The sequence below is a fragment of the Scyliorhinus torazame genome, chromosome 3, assembly GCF_047496885.1.
Source record: "Scyliorhinus torazame isolate Kashiwa2021f chromosome 3, sScyTor2.1, whole genome shotgun sequence".
Taxonomy (NCBI): domain Eukaryota; kingdom Metazoa; phylum Chordata; class Chondrichthyes; order Carcharhiniformes; family Scyliorhinidae; genus Scyliorhinus; species Scyliorhinus torazame.
In genome coordinates, this window is record NC_092709.1 from 299,277,387 (window position 1) to 299,299,767 (window position 22,381).

Below are 22,381 nucleotides of genomic sequence, written 5' to 3' on the forward strand. Positions count from 1 at the left end.
GGCCAAGTACTCCCGGTACTGTCATTGTTACATTCTTGGCGAGATGTACTGCCATTCAGATTAATAGTTGTAGCTGCCTTAAATTTCTTGCCACACCCATTCCAGAAATGTCTAAGCTAAAATAATTACAGCTTAAAAGGCGTCATCAGTTCTCCATTTGCTCACTAAACTAGCATTGGGTTGGTTCCTGTGATTGCAGCCAGCAGATTCCTTCTCCATCAACATTCTGAATCAATTTTGAACACTGCCTCCTCAGGGTTTTCCTTCCTAAACAAATGTGTGCTGATTAACAATAGGATGTAAATCCTTCTGACTTAGATCACCAGAGTTTTTCCATTCCATAGTTTGAACTAGTGAGACTGATGAAAAAACTTTGCAAAATGTGATTAATGTATGTTCATTCCAATACTAAGAAAGGGTATATATTGGCTAGCTGGATTGGCCACGTTAAATTGCCCCTTGGTGTCCAAAGGTTAGGTGGGGTTACGGGGATAGGGTGCTCTTTCAGAGGGTTGGTGCAGGCTCAATGGACTGAAAGGCCCCCTTCTGCACTGTAGAGATCCGATGGCTTCTGTGATATGAGGGGAAACATTTACCAGTCCAGGTGCTTACCCCAGGAGTTAAAAATGGAACATCCCTCCTTGATGGATCAGTTGGTAAAGGCACCATTTGGTTTGAAGCTGATTTGTGAATGCTAAGATAACCTTCTATGCTGAATTTGTTGATCTTAGCTTGGGCTGTGGTAGGAGTGTTACAAACTGGCTTCAGCACCTCCAAGCTAAAGTAAAGAGAAATACAGTTCGGGTTTCATAGTAACAATATATATGGGATCTGAAATGGTCATGACGACCTCCACGGCTGAATACCCTCATCTTCGACCTCAACTTCATTTTCCCATTTAATCCCCATCCCTAAATTCCCTTGGTGTCCAAGAATGAATCAATCTCAGTCTTGAATATACTCAGCAACTGAGCCTCCAGAGTCCTGAGTAGAGAGATCCAAAGATTCACATACCTCTGAGTGATTTTTAATATGTTTTAATATTCAGTGAAAAATGTGTTTGTTAGCATTGGAGGGTTAATCAACACACCCAATTTCTTGTAAAATGCTCACTTCCATGTACATCAGAAAGAATCAACACGCGAACACCTGCATTTTATCTTTACTTTATACAATCCCATATCAGTCACTTCACATAGATATACTTTAAATCGTCTGCACGCAAGATTGCAATGATGTTTTCTGAACATATTACAAACATCACAGGCGGCATTCTCCGTCCCGCTGCACCCATTTTCTGGTGCGGCGCACCCCCACCAGCAACGGGATCCTCCATCCCGCAGCCAGCCAATGGGGTTTCCCATTGTGGCCACCCCATACCGTCGGGAAATCCGTGGGCGGAGTGTGCTGCCGGTGACGCAGAGGATCCCGCGACGGAGAATCCAGCCCCACAAATTTCACATTTCAATTTCTTTTAACCTTCAACATAATAAACATTCGGGAATGGAACAGAAAATTAGGGCCTGGACTTTCATGCCTCCAACCATCGGGAACGGAGGCAGAGTGGTCTTAAAAATGGTGGATGTGACGAGATCCAGGATTTCTGCCCCATTCCATCATGTGGGATTTTTATGGCTTGGGGATAAGCAATAGGGTTAGTGGGTCCTCAACAATCTCATCCTTGCATACTCCATTGCAGTAGTGAGTATTTTACATGGATTTGGAGCTGTTTTGTGAAGATACATAGCTAGCAGACCTTAAAGAAGTTGTGAACCACAGGGGAACCACAGTCTCAATTGGAAAAGCAAAATAAAACAGCTACCCGCTTCTAGAATTCTTTCATTTACAGACTTTGAAATACAAAAAAAAAGTTATTTCACTTTCAATAGTTATATACTGGGGCCGATTCTCCGAGCCCCGCGCCGGGCTGGAGAATCGCCGCAACCGTGCCACGACGCCGGCATGCGATTCTCCGAGGTGCGGAGAATCGGCGCCAATTGCGGCGGCGCGTTTGGCGCGGCGCCGGCTGCTGTAATCGGCGGGGCCACCGATTCTCCCGCCCGGATGGGCCGAGCGGCCGCGCCGATATGACAGAGTCCCGCCGGCGCCGTTCATCCCTGGTCACTGCCGGCGGGAACTCTGCGCGAATGGTTGGGGGACGGTCCTCCGATGGGGTCTGGCCCACGATCAGGGCACACCGATCGGCGGGCCGGCCTCTCCCCCACCGGGCCTACTTTCTGGCATCGCCGGCCCCTGAACACCGACGCCATGTTGAGTCGGGGCCGGCGCGCTAAAGAAGTTCCCCACGCATGCGTAGGTTGGTGCGGCCCAACTGCGCATGCGCGGGTTGGCGCGGCGGAACCACTGCAGCGCCGTGATGGCTCCCTGTGGGGGCCAGAATCGGTTGTACCCAGGCCCGGTTTGCGCCGTCGTGAAATGTGACTGCGTTCACGACGGCGCGAACACTTGGGCTCCATATTGGAGAATCGCCCCCACTGTATTTTAAGTTAAATGTGTTTTTACTGAAGTGATCAGTCCTGTAAAAGTAAGTTGACCACTGCATTGATCAGTATTGTATAAGTGTTGAGCTACATTTGAAATTTTTTTCCAATGAAAAAAGTGTTTTTATGCATTCAAAACTTAACAAAAGACTGCTTGGGATCTCTGGTATAATATTCTGAAATTATTTAAATACCCAGCTTCCTTGAAAATGGGAAATAATTCTTGAGCAGCTTGCACTTACTCCTCGACTGCTTTGATTTACAGGAAATTTGATGTAGCTTAGAAAAAAAGGCCACCTGATTATTCAATTTCAATAAAATCCATTGTTTATATTTCCCAGGGTTTATTATTATTGCTGAGCCTAGTATGAATGCTTGGCTGAGTTCAAAAGGGCAAAACCACTTATAACAGGAGGGGACCCTCTTCACATTTTGATTGGTAGTTTTAATAGGTTATGAAAACATTATCTGTCTGATGTGGTTAGTGAAATAGATGCTTTTTTTTTTACAATAGATTGATCATTTGAGCAAATTTAAATTTTTTGAATGGGTTTAATGAATGGGAGTCCTTTTTAGTATGTAGTGTGTTTGAGTGAGACCTTTATTAGATTGTTAGAAGTTCATTTTTTTTTCATCTTTCAAAGACATGGCTCCTGAGGTCTGCCCATAGTGGATACTGGGTGAGTGTCTATGGAGCATACGTGGGGAGCATGTGGATATGAGACAGCATAGGAATCTGAGGGGCATGGTGGGGACATGTGGAGTGAGGGTGTGAGGGCCTGACATTCATTATTAAAACTGAGCTGATGGAGGTGGGCATTCTTGCCTTCCACCCTCACCGTCCATCTTCCCGTACCAGCCTCCCCGAACAGGCGCCGGTATGTGGCGACAAGGGCTTTTCACAGTAACTTCATTTGAAGCCTACTTGTGACAATAAGCGATTTTCATTTTCATTTCATTTTCATCTGCCTCTGTTGCCATCTCAGGCCTGCCTCTGGAGGTGGCATGCCTGACTCCATCTCCCTAACACAAAAATATGGCAGGTAGAGGTCTCTTTAACAGAGATGGAGCTGCCAGGCCGGGAAATTTCCTGACTTGACATTCATGCCTCCCCACCAAAATCTAGCTCTAGATGTCTATTATCTGACTTGTTCCCCATTCAAGACCACACAGAATTATCACACCCAGGCCATTAGGGCCTTGACTTCTCCAAACCTCCCTGCACCCTCCCTCAGTCACCTTTGAGCTTCCCTCCATCACCCTTACCCCAGACTTCATCACCCCTTCCCTGCCTTCTGGTGGCGCTTAACCTCCGCCTGCCCCCGCAATCACCCTTGACCAACTACCATTCACCCTAGAACTGTCCCACATCACCACTGATCAGCCCCTGGCACATTTCATGGTAGCACAGTGGTTAGCACTGTTGCTTCACAGCGCCAGGGTCCCAGGTTCGATTCCCGGCTTGGACCACTGTCTGTGCGGAGTCTGCATGTTCTCCCTAGAACGTGCTCACACCTATCCTCCACCCCCGAGAAGAACCCACTCATACACTCCCTGGTCAAATGCACCCTATACACCACCTTGAACTGTATAAAACTTAACCTTGCACACAAGGTGAAATTAACTTTATGAAGAGCCTCCCTCCAACACCCCCCCCCCCCCCCCCCCCAAAGACCAAATCCAACTTGTCCTTCCACTTCCCCTTTACTTCTTCCAACGAAGCCTGTCCCGTCGCCAACATTTGTTCAGAAGAGATTTTTCTCTCCCCTTACTCGTCCAAGGACAGGACCCTATCCATAAGTGAAGGCGCAGGCGCCAGGGGAACTGAAGGAAACTCCTGACGTACAAAATCTTGCACATGCATGTATCTAAATACATTCTCTCTCGGAAGCTAGAACTTCTCTAACCCAGCAAACTTACCCTCAAGAAACATATCCTTAAACGTCTCCAACCCCTCCCTCTCCCATGCCCTGAACATTGAATCTAGACCAGACGGCCAGGTACGATGTTACCATGCCAATTCCTGAATCTAGACCGGACGGCACAAACCTATGGTTCCCACAAATTGTCGGCAACAGCAACATAGAGCCCAATTTAAAATGCTGCCTAAATTGATTCCACATTCTCAAAGAGAGATCCAGAGATTCAAAACCATCAGAGAATACATTTTTCCTGAGCTCTGCTTTAAATGAGTGGCCCCTTATTTTTAAACAGTGACCCCGAGTTCTATATTCTCCAACATTAGGAATCATCCTCTCCATATCCAGCTTAATAATAATAATAATAATAATAATAGTTTATTGTCACAAGTAGGGTTCAATGAAGTTACTGTGAAAAGCCCCTAATCGTCACATTCCGGCGCCTGTTCGGGGAGGCCGAACATACAAAAAAGGCAGCCAAGTTTATACAATTTTTATGAAATTATCCCCACTGCCCAGACCCACACTTCCCTTATTTATCCAAACCTGCTCCCCCCCAATCACCCCCCGTCCCCGACCTACTCACCCTCCCCTATTTGTGATGACACCAGCTATTTAAAGAAGGTAATAAATGGCATTCTCCTCAAATAGAACCGCTCCTCCGACTGTCTAATGGTGTACTTGATATTTTTTCCCAAATGCAGGAACTCCGACAGGTTCCCCAACCATGCCGTCGCTTTAGGTGGCACTGATGCCCCCCATCCGAGCAAAACCGGGCTATCAGAGAGGCGAAGATCAGCACATCAGCCTCCTTCCTCTCCTGTAGCTCTGGCAAGTCTGATATCCCAAAGATCGACACCCATGAGCGTGGCTCCATTTTAACCTCCATGGGATGGGCAGCAAGGTTGCACAGTCAGCACTGCTGCCTTACAGCTCCAGCGACTCAGGTTCAATTCCAGCCTCGGGTCACTGTCTGTGTGGAGTTTGCACTTTCTCCCCGTGTCTGTGTGGGTTGCCTCCAAGTTTCCTCCCACAGTCCAAAGATGTGCAGGTTAGGTGGATTGGCCATGCTAAATTGTTCCTTAATGTTCAGGGATGCGCAGGATAGGTTATGGGATTATGTGGATAGGGCGGGGTGGGCACTCGTAAATTGGATTGGCAGAGTGCTCATTCAAAGGGTCGGTGCAGACTCGATGGGCCAAATGGCCTCCTTCTGCACAGTAGGGATTCTATGAGGATTCTATGAAAGCTCCGATGTAGTCCTGAAGAATTATGTCCTGAACCTGACCAACTGAGGGCAGGACCAAAACATGCGCGAATGGTTCATAGGCCGCCTTGAACAACACTTGCATCTATCCTCCACTCCCGGAATGAACCCACTCATCCGTGCCCTAGTCATGTGCGCCCTATGCACCACTTTAAACTGAATCAAACTAAGTCTTGCATACAAGGAGGTAGAGTTAACCCCATGCAAAACCTCACTCCACACATCCCCTCAAAAGCACAACACAACCCTTCCTCCCATTTTCCCTTTATTTCCTCCAGCGAAGCCCTCTCCCTCAACTGCTAATAAATATCAGATATCTTCCCTTTCCCTATTTCATCCAAGGACACCACCTTATCCATCAGAGAGGGGGCTGGCAACCCCCCCCCCCCACCCCCCCCCCCCGGCGAAATGGTCTCTGCAGTGTTCTTTGTGATTCTGTTATCAGGATGGATGTTGTGGTGTTCACAAAGACCACAGAAGCTAAGTTCATTAAGAAAGCTAACTTTTATTTCCACTACTTATTAAAGCTTGACCACTTACTCCATTAGTAAACAATAATCTAGTAATCTACAATCTACACTCTACTAACACTAGTCCATACACTCCATCTATAACTGTACTCTACACTCTCTCACTGCTCCTCTCCAGCCTTCTCCCAGAAGCCTGTGAGTCAGTGCTTTATATACCCTTTTCTATAGAGCTTTGACAAAGGGTCACCTGGACTCGAAACGTTAGCTCTTTTCTCTCCCTACAGATGCTGCCAGACCTGCTGAGATTTTCCAGCATTTTCTCTTTGGTTTCAGATTCCAGCATCCGCAGTAATTTGCTTTTATCCAGTGCTTTATATAGTTCTGATTCTAGCTCCATCTAGTGGCTAATTATGATATGACATTAACCCTTTGTATTCTGAACATTTCACATAATGTCACATTCTCCACTAGCTCCTTCAGGCAAGTAAACCTAACATCCACGAACAAATTCCTAAACTTCTCGATCCCCTCCCTGATCTTATATGACAGGTCCATCCCAGCCGGTATAAATTTATGGTTCCTACAGACCAGCGCCATTAGCAACATAGATTTCAGTTTTAATTTATCTATAAATTGGTTCCATTTTTTAGAGACGCTGTTGCCACTGGGCTCATAGAATACTTGGCAGGCGAAAACAGAAGGGGAGTAGTAATAAGTGACCTCAAACTTGAACCAATAAAGGAGGCCTCCTCCATCTGCCCACAAACTCTCACAAGGGGAGGGGGGTCATACCTACCCACACAAAGGTCAAGATCAGCTTATTAATCCTACCAAAAAACGACTTGGGCAGAAAGATTGGAAGACTCTGAAACACAAACAAGAACCTCAGAAGAATGTTCATTTTAACTGTCTAGACTCTTCCTGTCAATGATAACGGGAGGGCATCCCATCACTTCAAATCCACCTCCACCCCCTCTACCAGACTGGCCAAGTTCAACTTGTGTAACAAGGCCCAATCATGAGCAACCCATATCCCCAGGTACCTAAAACTAGTCCTGGCCAGTCAAAACGGTAATCTCTCCAGATCAGCTCCTTTGCCGGAGGGTTCACCGGAAAAACTTAACTCTTGCCCACGTTCAATCTATATCCTGAGAAGAAACCAAACTTCCTCAACACTTCCATTATCTTCCCCATATTAGCGAGAGGGTCCATAACATATAACAATAAGTCATCCACGTAAAGGGTCACCCTATGTTCCCTACCTCTCCTTTCTATGCCCTTCCACCTGGCCAACAACCTAAGTGCAATAGCCAACGACTCGAGTGCCAAAGCAGACAGTAACGGGGAAAGTGGACATCCCTGCTTTGTACCCCTATAGAACTAAAAGTACCCCAAACTTAATGCATTGATGCAAACCCTTGCAGTGGGAACCCTATTCAAAAGCCTCATCCATCAAATGAACCTAGGTCCAAAGCCAAACCGACCCAGTACCTCAAGATGATACCGCCACACAACCCATTCATTTCTCTGCACCCATGGAGGTGATTACCTCTGGCTCGGCCCCCGATGAGGCCGACATCATCATATTCAGGAGTCTCCTAATGTTGGCTGACAATTGCCGGCCCTTAACAAACCCCATTTGAGGGCGGCACGGTGGTGCAGTGGTTAGCACTGCTGCCTACGGCGCTGAGGACCCGGGTTCGATCCTGGCCCTGGGTCACTGTCCGTGTGAAGTTTGCACATTCTCCCCGTGTCTGCCTGGGTTTCACCCCCACAACCCAAAAATGTGTAGGTTAAGCAGATTGGCCACGCTAAATTGCCCCTTAATTAGAAAAAAAATAATTGGGTACTCAAAATTTTTTTTAAAAAACCATTTGACCGTTGGAAATTACCCCCGGCATGCACCCCTCCAAACAGGTTGCCAACACCTTCGCCAACAGCTTTGCATCAGCATTCAACAGAGAGATGGGCCGATATTACCCACACTCCACGGGATCTTTTTCCTTCTTCAGGATTCAGGAAATGAACACCTGCCGTAGTGTGGCTGGCAACACCACCGGGACAGAGAATCATTAAACATCTTCAACACATGTGGCCTCAACTCTGGCACAAATTTAAAATAAAAATTCCATTGGGAATCCATCTGGGTCAGGTGCCTTCCCAGACTGCACAGAACAGACACATTTCATAATTTCCTCTAGCCCAAGCAGTGCCTCCCTTTCCACCACTGGGAAACCCAACCAATCCAAGAACTGTAACATTGTCAAGTCTTCCTCCAGAGGCTCAGGCCTGTAAAGGCCCCAGTAAAAGGTCTCAAATACCCCATTAACCTTTTCTGGATCAGAAACCAAACCTCCCCCGAAGAAGTCTCCTGCCGCCTCAGCCGGTGAACCATTAGCCGACTGGTCTTCTCCCCATACTCGTAAAATGTTGCTTTTACACAATGAAATTGGCTCACCATCGACAACAACTTAAACTCCACCTGGAGCTTCTTCCTCTTCGCCAACAGCTTTGCCTTTGGGGTAGCAGAGTATTGATGGTCCACTGTCAATAAAGGCTCCACCAATCTCTGCCTCTCTGCCCTCCCCTGTCTCTATGAGATTTAATCAAAATTAACTCTCCCCTAATAACTGTCTTTAATGCTTCCCAGAACGTGGAAGGTGAGACCTCTTGTTCTTATTAAACTTCACATAGGTCCAACAACGGAAGCTATCCAACAACGGAAGCTATCCTCTCGCACATCCCCTTGTCTGTGAGCATCGCCGTATCCAGCCACCATGGGGGTCACTGGATGTAGCCATCCTCCAAACACAAATCCACATAATGTAGAGCATGGTCAGATATAACAATTGCCGAATACATCATCTCAGGGAGTAACGACTTTCCCACTACAAAGAAGTCAATACGGGAGTAGACTCGTAAAAAGAAGGAAAATCCCTTCTCCCTCCGGTATATGAATATCCATAAACACTAGCAGCTCCTTCACCAACCCTGATATCATAAGGGATTTGGGGGACAACCTATCCAGTCTGTGATCAAGGACATAATTAAAGTCCTCCCATGATCAACTGATGTGAGTCCAGGCCAGGGATGGCCGGCAGCACCCTCTTGATAAAATCTGTATCTTCCCAGTTCGGCTGGAATACATTCACCAAGACCACCAGAGCACCCACCAACACCCCACTCACTATCACATATCACCCCACTGAATTCACCAAAATATTACCCATCAAAAAACCACCCTCTTATTAATCAGCACCATGGTCCCCCTCGTCCTTCCGTCAAAGTTCAAATGGAACACCTATCCCATCCACCCCTTCCCTAGCCTCATCTGTTTCCAAACTCTCAGATGTGTCTCCTGCAAGAAAACAATGTCTGCCTTCAAACTTTTTAGAAGGGTAAACACCCAAAATCTTTTAACTGGCCCATTTAACCCCTTTACGTTCCATGTAACCAGACTGATTGCGGGGCCTCCTGGTTCCCCGCTACCCTGGTCAGACATCGACTGCCTGCAAGGAACTCCGACATGGGCCCACTTCACCCAGGTTCCAGGCTCACCCAAGATGGCCGCTGCCACCCCCTCCCGACAAAGCAGTAGCTCAACAAAGAAAACTTCATCGCTAGCAGTCCATCCCGTCCCTCCCCTCCCCTCCCCGCACCCCCAGAAACCAAACCAACAACTCTTCCTCCCCATCCCAAACAAAGAAAACCCCACCCATCGAGACTCGTTACCTCAGTGAACAAATAAAACAATCCCGCCCCCCGCCTCAGGTAACCAGCCGCGGCTCCCTCCCTCACTTTGAACATAGAAAACATAGAAAATACAGCACAGAACAGGCCCTTCGGCCCACGATGTTGTGCCGAACCTTTGTCCTAGATTAATCATAGATTATCATTGAATTTACAGTGCAGAAGGAGGCCATTCGGCCCTTTGAGTCTGCACCGGCTCTTGGAAAGAGCACCCTACCCAAACTCAACACCTCCACCCAACACCAAGGGCAATTTGGACATTAAGGGCAATTTATCATTGGCCAATTCACCTAACCCGCACATCTTTGGACTGTGGGAGGAAACCGGAGCACCCGGAGGAAACCCACGCAGACACGGGGAGGACGTGCAGACTCCGCACAGACAATGACCCAAGCCGGAATCGAACCTGGGACCATGGATCTGTGAAGCAATTGTGCTATCCACAATGCTACCGTGCTGCCCTTAAGAACAAATAAATCTACACTATATCATTTTACCGTAATCCATGTACCTATCCAATAGCTGCTTGAAGGTCCCTAATGTTTCCGACTCAACTACTTCCACAGGCAGTGCATTCCATGCCCCCACTACTCTCTGGGTAAAGAACCTACCTCTGATATCCCTCCTATATCTTCCACCTTTCACCTTAAATTTATGTCCCCTTGTAATGGTGTGTTCCACCCGGGGAAAAAGTCTCTAACTGTCTACTCTATCTATTCCCCTGATCATCTTATAAACCTCTATCAAGTCGCCCCTCATCCTTCTCCGCTCTAATGAGAAAAGGCCTAGCACCCTCAACCTTTCCTCGTAAGACCTACTCTCCATTCCAGGCAACATCCTGGTAAATCTTCTTTGCACCTTTTCCAGAGCTTCCACATCCTTCCTAAAATGAGGCGACCAGAACTGTACACAGTACTCCAGATGTGGCCTTACCAAAGTTTTGTACAGCTGCATCATCACCTCACGGCTCTTAAATTCAATCCCTCTGTTAATGAACGCGAGCACACCATAGGCCTTCTTCACATCTCTATCCACTTGAGTGGCAACTTTCAAAGATGTATGAACATAGACCCCAAGATCTCTCTGCTCCTCCACATTGCCAAGAACTCTACCGTTAACCCTGTATTCCGCATTCATATTTGTCCTTCCAAAATGGACAACCTCACACTTTTCAGGGTTAAAATCCATCTGCCACTTCTCAGCCCAGCTCTGCATCCTATCTATGTCTCTTTGCAGCCGACAACAGCCCTCCTTACTATCCACAACTCCACCAATCTTTGTATCGTCTGCAAATTTACTGACCCACCCTTCAACTCCCTCATCCAAGTCATTAATGAAAATCACAAACAGCAGAGGACCCAGAACTGATCCCTGTGGTACGCCACTGGTAACTGGGATCCAGGCTGAATATTTGCCATCCACCACCACTCTCTGACTTCTATCGGTTAGCCAGTTTGTTATCCAACTGGCCAAATTTCCCACTATCCCATGCCTCCTTACTTTCTGCATAAGCCTACCATGGGGAACTTTATCAAATGCCTTACTAAAATCCATGTACACTACATCCACTGCTTTACCTTCATCCACATGCTTGGTCACCTCCTCAAATAATTCAATAAGATTTGTTAGGCAAGACCTACCCCTCACAAATCCGTGCTGACTATCCCTAATCAAGCAGTGTCTTTCCAGATGCTCAGAAATCCTATCCTTCAGTACCCTTTCCATTACTTTGCCTACCACCGAAGTAAGACTAACTGGCCTGTAATTCACAGGGTTATCCCTAGTTCCTTTAACTAGTCCCTAGTAACTTTGCTCCTGTTAACGAGGATCTCTGCGAGCAGGGTGACCCCCAGCTGGGAGAAAATGCAAGTTATACATTGAATAATTCCACAAACAGCCAAGAACCCAAGTTTAATATTGAACTTTATACAAAGCCATCCCCACACCCACACCCACTCCCTCAACCCCCAACATTTCCAACCATTTGCAACAATGCTCTGAAACCCCCCCACCAAAAAAACATAACTGAGATAAAGATTAAAGACATAACAAAAATATGTAGATTACAAACAGCAAGAAAAATAACAAAAACCCACCACTCAGGTGAAACTAACTACTTTATTCAAACTTCCCCCAGTTCATGTCTCTTAACAAAGTAATTAGCCTCCTCTGGTGTATCAAAGTAATGGTCCCCATCTTCAAATGTGGCCCGCAGACGAGCTGCGTCGACCACTCTGAATATCACTCAGTTCTTATAAAGAGCTGTCTTGACCTTACTGAACCCCGCTCGCCTTTTGGCCAGTTCTGCCCCAACATCCTGGTAAATTCTGACGGTGTGGCCCTCACATCTGCATTCTTGTGTTTCCTTCACCCACCTAAGGATCTTTTCCTTGTCCAAGTACCTGTGGAGTTGGACTATGATTGCCCTTGGTGGCTCCCCAGATCTGGGCTTCTGTCTCAAAGACCGGTGGTGCAAAGACTCCCTCCCCCACCAGCTTCCTGAACATCTTTGCACACATTCCGTGGCATTCGCACCTTCCATGCCCTCCGTCAGCCCAATGGTCCTCAAATTTTGGCGATTGGAATGATTCTCCAGGCCGTCGACCTTGGTCTTCAATGTCTTCTACCCCTCCACCAACATCGCCACCTCTGCCTCCAAGGAGGTAATGCGATCATCATGATCCGATACCATCTCCTGCACCTTCTGAATCGTTGAGCTCTGTAACTCCAACCCTTGTTCCAACCTGTTCAGAGCTGCCTGAATTGGCTCAGTAACCGCTGCCAGATCGTCCTTGACCCCCTGCCTCTGCTTCCTAAACTCTCTTAAAGAAGTTCCTTGTATTATAATTTTCAGACATCCAAACTCCAAACTCTTCAATTGCAACACTTTTCACCTCAACAGCACCCACTAGACAGGCAGAAAGGGACAAAAACCAAATCCCCAAGGAGGAGCCACCTTATGTGCAACCTCATGGCCCCCGCCGGAAGTCCAAAGACCTCTTACTCGTCTAAACTCTAGAGGATACAAACCTAACCTCTCCAACCTTTACTCAGAAGACAACCCATCTATTTCTGGTATTAGTCAAGTAAACCTTCTTTGAACTACGTCTAACGCATTTACACCTTTCCGATTAAATAACATAGAGGGGCCAGGCGATGCGTTGTACCTGCATGATGTGGGAGCTGTTGGACCCCATTGCGGTCCTAGTGAGCACATTTGGAGCCACATTTGGAGCAAGTGTTGTTTGCTTGAGGAACTTTTGCTCAGAGTTGATGAACTGGAGTCTGAGCTTCGGATGCTGTGACACATCAGATAGGGGCAGTGTTACCTGCACGCTGTGTTTCAGGAGGTAGTCACGCACCTTAGATTAACTACCTTGAATTCGGCTGGTGACCAGGAACAGCAGGGTGTGACTATGAGTGAGACACATAGAGGGATCCAAGAGGTAGAGTTACAGGAGCCTCAATCCTTGTCCTTGTCTCACAGGTTCCAGATTCTTGTTCCCTGTGTGGATTAGAGCAGGGTCTGTAGGGAAGATGAGCAAACTGACTACAGCACTGTGGGTGCAGAGAAGAGAAATGTAGTCATATTCGGGGACAAAATAGTAAGGGGCATGGACACTGTTTTCTGTGACCGGGATCGAAAGTTCCGAAGGATGTGCTGCCTACCTGGTGCGAGGGTTCAAGGTATCTCAACTGGGCTGCAGAGGAACTTGGAGCGAGAGGGAAAAGATCCAGTTGTCATAGTCCATATAGTTACCAAAGACATTGGTAGAACAAGGATAGAGGTTTTACTGAGGGAGTATGAGCAGCTAGGGGCTAAATTAAAAAGCAGAACCAGAAAGATAATCGTCTCTGGATTAATACCTGAGCCACGTGCTAATTAGCACAGGATCAATAAGAATATCCAAGGGTACTCAGTATTTCAGAAGGATGGACAGAAAGGAAAAGGAGGTGGTGTAGCTTTGGATATAAAGGAAGGGATCTGTGGTGTAGTGAGAAATGATACAGGCAATGGAGATCAAGATGTGGAATCAGTCTGGGCAGAAATAAGAAAAGCAAAGGAAAGACGTCCCTGGTGGAAGTAATCTATAGAACCCCAAACAGTAGTAGCACAGTAATGAAATGAAAATGAAAATGGCTTATTGTCACGAGTAGGCTTCAATGAAGCCCCTAGTCGCCACATTCCGGCGCCTGTTCGGGGAGGCTGGTACGGGAATTGAACCGTGCTGCTGGCCTGCCTTGGTCTGCTTTAAAAGCCAGCGATTTAGCCCAGTGAGCTAAACCAGCCCCTGGTTTAGGGCACAATATAAACCAGGAAATACTGGGGGCTTGTAAGAAAAGTACAGCAATAACCATGGGTGATTTTATTATGCATATAGACTGGATCAATCAAATTGACAAGGGAGAGAGTTCAATGAATGTATTGGGGATTGTTTCTTGGAACGGTATGTTGTGGAACCAACCAGGGAGCAGGCTACTCTGGATTTGGTATTGTGTAATAAGGAAGGACTAATTAATGAGCTCATAGTTAAGAATCATCCAGGGTGGTGTGATAATAGCATGATAGAATTTAAAATTCAGTTTGAGAGCGATAAACTGGAGTTAAACAAAGGTTAACATTGGCATGAGGACAGATTTGGGCCTGGTGGACTGGGCAGGAAGACTAAAAGGTAGGACAGTTGATGAGCAGTGGCAGATATTCAAGGAGATATTCAATTCCTCCCAACTAAAATATATTCCAGAGAGGAAGAAAGATTGTAAGAAGGAGAAAACATCCATGGCTAAACAAGGAAGTTAAAGATAACATAAAGACATGCCATATTGCAAAGGCCAGTGGCAGGCTGGAAGATTGGGAAACTTTTTAAGATCAACAAAGGGTTACTAAAAAAATAGTGAAAAGAGCAAAGGTAAATCATGAAAGAAAAAAAGCGCAAAATATAAAAAAGATAGCAAAAACTTCTATAAGTATATAAAAGGGAAGAGAGTAGCTAAAGTGAATGTAAGTCCCTTGGAGGATGAGACCGGGGAGTTAATTGTGGGGAACACAGAAATGGCGGAGATGCAAAATCAATATTTTGTCTCAGTTTTCGCGGTGTAGGATACTAGAATATTCGCAATAGTAACAGGTAATGCAGAGATAATAGAAATGGAGGGACTTAGAACAATCATTATCAATAGGGAAAAAGTACGAAACAAAGTATAGGGATTGAAGGCTGACCAGTCCCCAGGGCTTGATGGGACATCCTAGGGTCTTAAAGGAAGTGACAGCCATTGGTTATAATATTCCAAAATTCCCTGGATGCGGGAAAGGTTCCAGTAGATTGGATAAAATGCTAATCTAACGCCATTATTCAAAAAGGGAGGACAAAGAAAATAGGACATTATGGGCCAGTTAGCTTAACATCTCTTGTTTCGAAATTGTTAGAATCCATAATTAAGGAAGTAATAACAGGACATTTTGAAAACGCAATCCATCAGAGTCAGCATGGTTTATAGAAGGGTAAATCGTGTTTGACTAATTTGTTAGAGTTCGTTGAAGATGTAAAAATCAAGTGGATAATGGGGATTGTGGAAATGTCATATATATGGACTTCCAGAAGATATTTGATAAGGTGCCATACAAAAGGTTAATACACAAGGGATTAGGGATAATTTATTAGCTTGGATAGAAAACTCACTAACTGACAGAAGGCCTGCGAAGGGTGAATGCCTCAACCTTGTGCGCGAGGCTGGGGTTGATACAGTTGAAGGTGGTGCAGTTGGCAAAGTCAAGGATGAGCGCTGTTTGAGGGGGAGGGGCCCGGCTATTCATGTGCACATGTTCTGGTCCTGCCTGAAGTTGGAGAAATGTTGGGCGACCCAGCATGTGGATTTGGAGCTGGGGCTGTCGGACCTGCCGGAGTTGTAGGCGGGGGGTGTTTTAGCCTGCTCCTCGTTGATCGCCTGCAGGCGGGTTCTGTTGGGGTGGAGGTCAGCTTCTCCACCCCATGCCTCGGCGTGGCGGGGGGGGGCAGATGAGGGGTTTCACAAGAGATGGGGTTTGTTCATTTCGCATTTCAGAGGGCTAGTTACCATTCGCTGTTGGGGGGGGGGGGGGGGGGGGAATGAAGCAGGTTTTATTGCATTTGGTGGTGTAATGTTTTTGTCTTGTTTTGTAAAATGTAAAAATGCTAAAATTTGAATAAAAATATATTTTTTCATAAAGTCAGAGTCGGGATAAATGGATCTTTTTCCGGTTAACAAGATGTACCTAGTGGGGTGCCATAGGGTTCGGTCCTCGGGCTCCAACTATTTATTTTTAAAAAAAAATGTTTATTCAAATTTTCCAACAACATTTTTATCAAACCCCCCCACCCCCAATAACAAAAAGAAACACAAACACAACAGTCAAAAATTATACAAAACTTACACATTGGGTTTCCCCATATACAGTAACCCCCCCATATGACATTCAAAGGTACCCATAGGGAAGCCCCACCCACCCGAATTCCCCCCCCGAAAGAGACCCCCCCCCCTCCCCTGGGTTGCTGCTGCTGCTGACCTCCTCCTAACGCTCCGCGTGATAGTCTAGGAAAGGTTGCCACCGCCTGAAGAACCCCTGCACAGACCTTCATAAGGCAAACTTTATCCTCTCCAGCTTGATGAACCCTGCCATGTCATTTATCCAGGCTTGCACACTGGGGGGCTTCACGTCCTTCCATAATAGCAAGATGCTCCACCGGGCTACCAGGGACGCAAAGGCCAGGATACCGGCCTCTTTCGCCTCCTGCACTCCCGGCTCGTCCGTTACCCCAAATAGTGCCAACCCCCAACTCGGCTTGACCTGGACTTTCACCACCTTGGACATAGTCCTCGCGAAACCCCTCCAAAACCCATCCAGTGCCGGGCACGACCAGAACATGGGGACGTGATTCGCCGGGCTTCCCGAGCAGCTCCCACACCTGTCCTCCATCCCACAGAACCTACTAAACCTCGCCCCTGTCATATGCGCTCTGTGAGTAACCTTGAATTGTATTAGGCTGAGCCTGGCGCAAGAGGAGGAAGAATTAAGCCTACTCAGGGCATCAGCCCACAGACCCTCATCTATCCCCTCCCCAAGCTCCTCCTCCCACTTGCTCTTTAACTCCTCTACCGAGGCCTCCTCCTCTTCTTTCAGCTCCTGGTAGATCGCCGAAACCCTACCTTCTCCAACCCATACACCCAAAATCACCCTGTCCTGAGTCCCCTGTGCCGGGAGCAGCGGGAATTCCCTCACCTGCCGCCTCACAAACGCCCTCACTTGCATGTATCTGAAAGCATTTCCCGGGGGCAACCCAAACTTCTCCTCCAGCGCCCCTAGGCTCGCAAACGTCACATCTATAAACAGGTTCCCCATTCTTCTAATCCCTGCCCAATGCCAGCTCCGAAACCCCCCATCCATCCTTCCCGGGACGAACCGATGGTTCTCCCGAATCGGGGACCAAACCGAGGCTCCCTCCTCGCCCCTGTGTCGTCTCCACTGCCCCCAGATCTTCAACGTCGCCGCCACCACCGGACTCGTGGTGTACCTTGTCAGCGAGAGCGGCAGCGGTGCCGTCGCCAGCGCCCTCAGGCTCGTGCCCACACAGGATGCCATCTCCAACCTCTTCCACGCCACCCCCTCTCCCTCCATTACCCACTTACGGATCATCGCCACATTGGCATCGCCACATTGGCAGCCCAATAATAGTCGCACAAATTCGGCAGAGCCAGCCCTCCCTGTCCCTACTACGCTCCAGAAACACCCTCTTTACCGTCGGGGTCTTATTTGCCCACACGAAACCCATGATGCTCCTACCTACCCGTTTGAAAAAGGCCTTGGGAATCATAATGGGAAGGCACTGGAACACAAAGAGAAACCTCGGGAGGACCATCATTTTAACCGACTGCACCCTGCCCGCTAGCGAGAGTGGCAGCATATCCTATCTTTTGAAATCCTCCTCCATCTGCTCCACCAACCGCGTCAAATTGAGCTTGTGCAGGGCCCCCCAACTCCCAGCCACCTGGATCCCTAAGTACCGAAAGCTCCTTTCCTCCCTCTTCAACGGCAGGTCGTCTATCCCCTTTCCCTGGTCCCCTGGATGTACCACAAAGAGCTCACTTTTCCCTACATTGAACTTATACCCCGAGAAGTCCCCGAACTCCCTTAGGATCCGCATGACCTCCACCATCCCCTCCACTGGATCTGCCACATACAGCAACAGGTCGTCCGCATACAGCGACACCCGATGTTCCTCTCCCCCTCGGACCAGTCCCCTCCATTTCCTGGACTCCCTTAGTGCCATGGCCAGAGGCTCAATTGCCAATGCAAACAACAAGGGGGACAGGGGGCACCCCTGCCTCGTCCCTCGGTATAGCCGAAAGTACTCCGACCTCCGCCGATTTGTAGCCACACTCGCCACCGGGGCTCTATATAGCAACCTGAGGCTCCAACTATTTATAATATATATTAATGACTTGGATGCAGGGATAAAAGGTATTATTGCCAAATTTGCAAATGGCACTAAAATGGGTGGGGTAGTAAGTTGCAATGAGGAAATAAGAAATTTACAAATGGCACATGGAGTTTAACGTGGGTAAGTGCAAGGTTATCCATTTTGGTCAGTAAAATAGAAAGGCAACTTATTATCTAAAAGGAGAGAAACTTCAGAGTGCTTAATGCAGAGGGATTTGCGTGTCCTCGTGCATAAATCACAGAAAACTAGCATGCAGGCACAGCAGGTAATAAAAAAGGTCAATTGAATTTTGGCCTTTATAGCTAAAGGGATCAAGTATAAAAGTAGGAAAATGTTTCTGCAATTGTACAAGGCATTGGTGAGACAGTGTACAGTTTAGTTCCCCTTATTTGAGGAGGGATGTAGATACATTAGAGGCAGTCCAGAAGAGGTTCACTAGGCTGATTCCAGAGATGAGGTGAGGGGTTTGCCTTATGAAGAGAGATTGAGCAGTTTAGGCCTATACTCTCTCGAGTGTAGAGGAATGAGAGGAGATCTAATTGAGATATATAAGATGATAAAGGTATTGACAAAGTAGGCGCAGTGTGGCTGCTTCCTCTTGTGGGGCAATCTAGAATGAGAGGTCGTGGTTTTAGAATAAGGGATAGCAGATTTAAAACAAAGATGAGGAGAAATTACTTCTCTCAAGGGGTCGTGAATCTGTGGAATTCACTACCCCAGGGTGCGGTGGATGCCAGGATATTGAATAAATTTAAGGAGGCGATAAACAGATTTTTAATTAGTAACGGGTTGAAGGGTTATGGAGAACGGGCAGGAAAGTGGAGTTGAGGCCGAGTTGAAATCAGCCATGATAATATTGAATGGCAGAGCGGGCTTGAGAGGCAGAATTGCCCAATCCTGCTCCTATTTCTTATGTACTTTCCAACCTATCTTTCTGTCATCAGCAAATTTGGCAACCATATCTTCAGCCCCTTCATCCAAGTAATTTGTATAAATTGTAAAAAGTTGAGGCCTGAGTACTGATCCTTGTGGCACAGTTCACTACATCCTGCCAACCAGAAAAAGATCCAGTTATGCCAATTCTGTTTCCTGTGAGCTAGCCAATCTTCAACCCATGCCTTGATCCACTGCAGTTCGCATACCGCCGCAACTGGTCCACAGCAGATGGCATTTCCCTGGCCCTACACTCATCCCTAGAACATCTCGACAACAAGGACTCCTACATCAGACTCCTATTTATTGACTACAGCTCCGCCTACAACAGCATAATCCCAGCCAAGCTCCAAAACCTAGGACTTGGCTCCTCACTCTGCAACTGGATCCTTGACTTTCTTTAAAAAAAAATATATTTATTAAAGTTTTTAACACAATTTTTCTCCCTTACAAACAATAACCAGCCCCCCCCCGCCGGTAACCAAAAAGAAAAAAAACAAACGAGAAATCGCGCGGAGCAAGATATATACATGACAAAATAGTATCTTTACATATCTTTGTACACTGGCTCTCTCCCGTACGTGCCAGTTTCCCCGACTCTTCATGTGATCTCTTGCTCTTCCACCCCCCCAGGCAGCTCCCCCCCCCCCCCCCCCGCCCCCCCCAGGTTGCTGCTGCTGCTGACTGACCTTCCTCTAGCGCTCCGCGAGATAGTCTAGGAACGGTTGCCACCACCTGTAGAACCCCTGCGCAGACCCTCTCAATGCGAACTTAATCCTCTCCAACTTTATGAACCCAGCCATATCGTTTATCCAGGCCTCCACGCTGGGGGGCTTCGCCTCCTTCCACATTAGCAAAATCCTTCGCCGGGCTACTAGGGACGCAAAGGTCAGAATACCGGCCTCTTTCGCCTCCTGCACTCCCGGTTCATCCACTACTCCGAATATTGCTAGCCCCCAGCTTGGCTTGACCCGGACTTTCACCACCTGAGACATTGCTCCCGCCACTCCTCTCCAGAACCCCTCCAGTGCCGGGCATGACCAAAACATATGGACATGGTTCGATCCTTGACTTTCTGACCCACAGACCATAATCAGTAAGAATAAACAGCAACACCTCCTCTACAATAGTCCTCAATACTGAGGCTCCGCAAGGCTGCGTACTTAGCCCCCTACTATACTCCCTGTACACACACGACTGTGTGGCAAAATTTGGTTCCAACTCCATCTACAAGTTTGCTGATGATATGAACACAGTGGGCCAGACCTCAAATAACGACGAGTCAGAATACAGGCGGGAGATAGAGAACCTAGTGGAGTGGTACAGCGACAACAATCTATCCCTCAATGCCAGCAAAACTAAAGAGCTGGTCATTGACTTCAGAAAGCAAAGTACTGCACACACCCCTGTCAGCATCAACGAGGCAGAGGTGGAGATGGTTAGCAGCTTCAAATTCCTAGGGGCACACATCACCAAAAATCTGTCCTGGTCCACCCACGTCGACGTTACCACCAAGAAAGCACAACAGCGCCTATACTTCCTCAGGAAACTAAGGAAATTCGGCATGTCCACATTAACTCTTACCAGCTTTTACAGATGCACCATAGAAAGCGTCCTATCTGGCTGCATCACAGCCTGGTATGGCAACTGCTCGGCCCAAGACTGCAAGAAACTTCAGAGAGTCGTGAACACAGCCCAGTCCATCACATGAACCTGCCTCCCATCCATTCACTCTGGTTACACCTCCCGCTGTCTGGGGAAAGCGTGCAGCATAATCAAAGACCCCTCCCACCCGGCTTACTCACTCTTCCAACTTCTTCCATTGGGCAGGAGATACAGAAGTCTGAGAACACGCACGAACAGACTCAAAAACAGCTTCTTCCCCGCTGTTACTAGACTCCTAAACGACCCTCTTATGGATTGACCTGATTAACACTACACCCCTGTATGTTTCACCTGATGCAGGAGTTTGTGTAGTTACATTGTGTACCTTGTGTTGCCCTATTATATATTTTCTTTTATGCTTCTTTTCTCTTCATGTACTCAATGATCTGTTGAGCTGCTCGCAGAAAAATACGTTTTACTGTGCCTCGGTACACATGACAATACACAAATCCAATCCAATCCAATATGTTACCCCCTACACAATGAGCTTTTATTTTCCACAATAAATTTGGAATTGTCACATTATCAAATGCCTTCTGTAAATCATAGAATTTACAGTGCAGAAGGAGGCCATTTGGCCCGTCGAGTCTGCACCGGCTCTTGGAAAGAGCAACCTACCCAAGGTCAACACTTCCGCCCTATCCCCATAACCCAGCAACCCCACCCAACACTAAGGGCAATTTTTGGACAATAAGGGCAAATTATCATGGCCAATCCACCTAAACTGCACATCTTTGGACTGTGGGAGGAAACCGGAGCACCCGGAGGAAACCCACGCACACACGGGGAGGATGTGCAGACTCCGCACAGACAGTGACCCAAGCCGGAATCGAACCTGGGACCCTGGAGCTTTGAAGAAATTGTGCTATCCACAATGCTACCGTGCTAAGTATAGTACATCCACCTTTAGTATCCCTTTATCCACAGCACATGCGACTCCTTCAGAGAACTCCAATAAATAGGTTAAACATGATTTCCCTTTCATAAAACCACTTGCTGCAAAATCCCTAGTCTTTGCTTGCATTCTGTTGCCATACAATGTTGGATGGTCTAGCACACTTTCTAGTACAAAGATATCACTTGATGCCATTTTGATGACTCCTTAACCAGCTAATGTTTCATAAACTGCGGTACGGTAGCACAGTGTTTAGCACTGTTGCTTCACAGCACCAGAGTCCCAGGTTTGATTCCCACGTGGGTCACTGTCTGTGCGGAGTCTGCACATTCTCCCTGAGTCTGTGTGGGTTTCCTCCGGGTGCTCCGGTTTCCTCTCACAAATCCCGAGAGATGTGCTTGTTTGATATATTCAACATTCTGAATTCACCCTCAGTGTACCCGGACAAGTGCTGGAATGTGGCGGCTAGGGGATTTTCACAGTAACTTCATTGTAGTGTTAATG

The 22,381-nt window shown here is 47.3% G+C and overlaps 1 protein-coding gene across 3 annotated transcripts in view; it reads right to left on the minus strand.

The window, feature by feature from the left end:
* Positions 1–22,381, minus strand: part of ctif (CBP80/20-dependent translation initiation factor) — a 455,795-nt gene that overhangs the window by 20,538 nt on the left and 412,876 nt on the right. The window lies entirely within an intron of this gene.